Raw genomic sequence first — 6,000 nt, 5'->3', positions numbered from 1 at the left:
CCTAATGTGTCTCTTAGTTTGTTTTCGAATGTTATGATTTGAGATCAATTGGACAAAAAAATCATTTCCTTCAACAACCTACAAACGTATAATATTGGAATATAATATTGCCTTTTCATTCGAAAGGGCACTTATTTCATTTAAAAAAGTTGGGGAAACAACCGAAAGTGAACTTTGTGGGAATGTTCTATCAAGTCAAATTTATAAAAATAGATTAAGTATAAATATAAGCTTTTAAATGAGCCCTTAAACAGCTTTCTTTTGTTACAGTAGCCTTGTAGTCACTGCTAGTCAGTAGGTGGTTTATAAAGCCCTTTCTTCATTATAGTTTTTTTAGGTAAGGTCAACCAAGTAAAGACAGCATTTTGCTCATCGGAAATCAAGCCCTACTGAAAAACATGTTTTGGTTTGCGGAGTATGAACAGTAAACCTTTGTCTACAGATTAAAATTTGTCGTAGTTCTTAAGGATTTTAGCAGTGTATTATAGAGCTGTCTTATCTCCCCTAGATCGGTGATAATTAGAAATTATGTTAAAAATAAGTTTTGAACTGGAACTAAGAAGTGATATTAAAACTTAAAACGAGCATACATTATTCTGTATAAATAAAAAAGATCATGGCAGCGTTGTTTCTGCATTAAATTTAAACAAAACGAAAAAAGATTAATTTAAATAAAAAAGTATTTCCAAGGAAAGTAAAGAGCAAAGTTGAAACTTAAAACGGACAAAAATTATTAATTCACAGCATATTACATATATTAATATAACTAGTACAAATAAACCAACTAATTATGTTTCCCTATGCTTTTATGTTTATACAAAATTACCGCTTTACTGAAAACACAAAATAATATAGGAGCTTTGGTACAGTAAAGCAAACCAATTAAGGACAATTTTTATAGAATCAAAATATTATCAATCCCTTTTAGGATCAAAGTAGTGTGCATATACGCAATACTACAAGTGATTGCATAATATGACTTACCACGGACAGGTATCTAGTACTACAGAAAGGACATGACTTACCAGACAGGTTTCTGAGGCAACACCCATTTTCTGGCCCAATCAGAGACAAGGAATACAGAGGGTACTCCATATACGGTAACTTGATTAGCATAGCTATAGTAATCGGATTTAACACGTTATATGTTGGAACTAGATATTTAGCCAAGTCGAACATGTTTCTGAGTCAAAACTTGTCGAATAGATTAATAAACTCTAACTCAAAGGCATTTTGCATCTCATCACGTTTGGTTAAGAATGCATCAGGGGTAATTACAGAACGATGAATGGTATGGTAGAGTCGTAATTGTTTCAACTTGAAAGTTATATCATTTGCGTAAAGCTAAATCCGTTTGCGAAAAAGTTATAGCATTTGCATAACTCTGCTCTGAATGATCTTAATTGGTTATTGAATAATAGGGGTAAAACAGAGCTCGATAATTATTTCAATTGGATTGTATGAAAGTAGTAAAAAGGGTGAAACTGCTTACCAGTTAAGGTAAGCCCGAAGGGGTGGTAACTCTGGAATAACAAGGGGTTGGAATAACATCGTTTGCATCAATCTATGGAAATGGTTAACGATGACAAGGTAATCATGGGACTTGACTTAACTTTACTTCTTTGGCAGTGTTGCCAATATAAAATATGGTTTAGCATTGGGGTATGCTAAAAAGTTGAAAGTAATCGAATTATCGGTGTCAAGGTGACATAGTGGCTTGACCTAGCTTTACTTCTCGACTGTGTTCTGTATAAAACATAAGTACCATTTGAGCAGTGTTGTCAATATAAAATATGCTTTAACATTGTAGTATACTTAAAAGTTGATACTAATAGAGATGTAGATGCTAAGAAAATTTTAATAAAGAAATTCAGTACAATCCTTAGAAATCACTAGAAATCAACTATTGAGATGATTATGGGTTTTAACCATCAAGGACCGCAACCATCAATGACCCTAACAACCAAGGTCCTCAACCGCCAAGGGTCCCTTATCCCCAACCTCCAAGGGGACCCCTCCATCCAATTTTTTTGGCCCCTCGCCCCATTTTTTCCCTGGTATTTTTTTCCACCTTTTTTACATGTCTTAGAATGACACAAAACATACTTAAAACTTAAAAAATTCACATTTAATTGTTTCAAAATTCGAAATGAGAATGATATAGAAATGTTAATCGTGAGTTTTCCTATTAGAAAAATAATGTTTGTAGTAGCACTTTTTTGGACTGATTTTTTGGGGGACTTAGAAATTATTCAACTGCTTTTATGTATCTTAAAATGACATGAAATATGCTTGCGGCTGTATAAAAAATTCAAATTCAATATGTCCCAAATTCAAAACGAGAATTATATAGATATTTCCAACTTTTTGGGCCCCTTCCTCCCTTTTTTATACTTTTTAAGTTTTTTTTAACTTTTTGTATTTTTTTTAACATTGTAATTTTTTTCAACTTTTTGTTACATGTCTTAGAATGATAAAACATAAAAAATTCACATTTAATATTTTCCAAATTCAAAATGAGAATGACATAGATATGTTAGTCGTGACTTTTAATATTAGAAAAATAATGTTTGTAGTAGCACTTTTTTTATGAACTGAATTTTCTTATGGACTTATAAAATTGTTCAACTTTTTTTTAAGGTATCTTAAAATGATATGAATTATGGTTGCGGCTGTACCAGTCATACTCTATCCTTGCTCATAAGCACGATGCGGCTTTCCCAGTGGTGCTCTATGGCCGGTTATCGACACTACCTAGTTTATTGCATGTATTAAATCAGTAATTCACACGCAGTGGAAGGATAAACACTTGCATAACATTTAAGAAACAGTGAAGATGAAGTATTTTAGGAAAGTTAGTTCACATGATAGTGTTATTTTAGCATTGAATGCTGACAAGGAGAAGTATCTGAACTATGAAACAAGTAAAAGTGGTAGAACTATTGGATACGTATGGGTGCGTTGTCATGACAGTGAGAATTAGATTTCATTGGAGTACTCAAAAATTTCCTTTGTACAAGTGGTGGTTATGCGAAAGTATCATTTCCAGAGATGATTGCACTCAAAGAGAATGCCAACATAAAAAAAATAGTTGATGAAGAGAAAATCTTCTTTCTAATGCTTGTGGTAACATGCTACCTTTTGATAGATCCTATCGTTATCTCTTAGGTACTAGCATTCAAATAAAATCAAAGGGGAAAAGAAAGGCTTACTCTTCTGCTAATATCACAAACCGTATCTTGTCTACGTTTCAGAACTGTTACTTGTGTAAAAATAATGTTATAATAGACAGTGAAATTGCCGGAAAAATAAAAAAGGCATTAGCAGAAAATATTACTAAGAAATATAAAGATGAATCGATGAAAAACAAATTGCCAACAAACTTTACTACTATTGATCAAACAGTCAATGAACCAAATAATAGCAAAGATGAAAAGCATATTGAACCCGTCGGTGACAAACCAGTAACAAAATGTGCATGTTAAACCACTCGGTGACACACCAGTGAAAATTGTGTATGACTCAAAATGGATTAATGACAATTCTACTGATTACGAACTAAGAGAAGACAATAGCTGAAATATCAAGAGAGAACATGTTGAACTATTTTATGGAACAGATTCAAAATGTCCAAAGTTGCTCAATGATATTAATAATGTGTAATAATATATTTTTTTTTATTAATATTCTGCGTGTCATTATTTCATTATAAATATATTATGCATTACATCGTTACGTGTTTATTATTTTTAAAGTATGTTAGCATATCAACGTTTAGAATGTCTATTAAAACATCGGAGATCTAAGAAAAGGAATTTTCATACATCATATGTCAGATAGATAGGTTAACATGGACAAAATCTAAGTATCAGATCTAATAAATTCTTTATCAACATCTTTTATCAGATAGGCCAGGATAAAATTGATATAATCTAAGTATCAGAGCGAATAGATCCTTTATCAACATCCTTTGCCGGATATGTCGGTTTACATTATCAAAACCTAAGTGTCAGAGTGATGAAATACTGTTTCAACATCTAGTGTCAGATACATGGGATAACATTAACAAAATCTAACTATCAGATCTAATAAATTCTTTATCAACATCTTTTGTCAGATAGGTCAGGATAAAATTGATAAAATCTAAGTATCAGAGTGAATAGATTCTTTATCAATATCCTTTGCCAGATATGTCGGTTAACATTATCAAAACCTAAGTGTCAGAGTAATCAAACTCAGTTTCAACATCTATTGTCAGATACATGGGATAACATTGAAAAAATCTAACTATCAGAGTGAATAAATTTTTTGTATTGACATCTTTGTCAAATACATCGGATATAATTGAATAAATCTAAGTATCATAATGTATAAATTCTTTATCAACATCTTTTGTCGGATGCGTCGGATAACATTGTCAAAATCTTTGTATTAGAGTGAATAAATTCTTTCTCTACTTCATTTGGCTGATACATTAGAAAACATTCACAAAATCTAAGTATCAGAGTGAAAAAATTCTTTATCTTCGTCTTTTGTCAGATATGCTTGATAAAAGAGAGACATACAAAAAGTTAGGTTGATTTAGTTTCACTTAGAGTGGCGCACCTCTCTAAGTGAACCTAAATTAGCCTAACTTCTTGCATGTCTCTCTCGATGTAACTCGATTTTATTCGATGTAACTGACAGAGATGTTGATAGAAAACATTTATTCACTCTTATACTTAGATTTCGTTGATGTTATCCCATGTATCTGAGAATAGATGTTGATATAGAATTTAATCAGTCTAATACTTAGATTTTGATAATATTAACCAACATATCCAGCAAATGATGCTGATAAAGAATTTATTCACTATGATACTTAGAATTTCTCAATTTTGTCGACGTATCCAACAAAGGATGAAAATAATGAATTTAATCATTCTAATACATAGATTATGTCAATTTTATCCAACGTATCCGACAAATGATATGGATAAAGAATGTTAATAAAGAATTTCTTCACTTTAATACTTAAATGTTGTCAGTATTATCAAACTTATCTGTCAAAGGACATTGATAACGAATTTATTCACTCTGATACTTAGATTTTCTCAATTTTATCAAGCATATCTGATAAAGGACGATGATAAAGAATTTATTCGCACTTATAATTAGATTTCGTGAATTTTATCTGATGCATCCGACAAAAGAAGTTGATAAAGAATTTATTCTCTATGATACTTTGATTTGGTCAGAGTTATCAAACGTATCTGTCAAAAGACATTGATAAGGAATTTATTTTCTCTGATACTTAGGTTTTCTGAATTTTATAAATCATATCTAACAAAACACGATGATAAAGTATTTATTCACTCTCATACTATCAAAAGTATCTGAAAAATGACATTGATAAAGAATTTATTCACTCTGATGCTTGGATTTTCTCAATTTCATCCACCAAATCTGACAAAAGACTTTGATAGAGAATTTATTCACTCTGATACTTAGATTTTGTGAATGTTTTCCGACAAAGGATGTTAATATAGAATTTATTCGATCTGATACTTAGATTTTGTAAATTTTATCCTATGTATCCGATAATGATGCTGATAGAAAATATAAATATTCCCTCTGATACTTAGATTTTGTCAATCTTATCCCATGTATCTGAAAATAAATGATGATACACGATTTAATCACTCTGACACTTGGGTTTTGACAATGTTAACTATCATTTCCGGCAAAATATTGATAAAGAATCTATTTGCTCTGATACTTAGATTTTATCAGGTTTATCCCGACCTTTCCGACAAAAGATGCTGATAAATAATTTAATCATTCTAATATATAGATTTTGTCAATGTTATTCGACGTATCTGACAAATGGTATCGATAAATAATGTTAATAAATAATTTGTTCACTCTGATACTTAAATTTTATCAGTGTTATCAAGAGCATCTGTCAAAAGACACTGATAAAGAATTTGTTCACTTTGATACTTAGATTTTCTAAATTTT

This window comes from Artemia sp. Qi Xiang Cuo, chromosome 17, assembly GCF_049724085.1.
Source record: "Artemia sp. Qi Xiang Cuo chromosome 17, ASM4972408v1, whole genome shotgun sequence".
NCBI classification, from domain to species: domain Eukaryota; kingdom Metazoa; phylum Arthropoda; class Branchiopoda; order Anostraca; family Artemiidae; genus Artemia; species Artemia sp. Qi Xiang Cuo.
Note: the sequence above shows the minus strand (reverse complement) of the source record.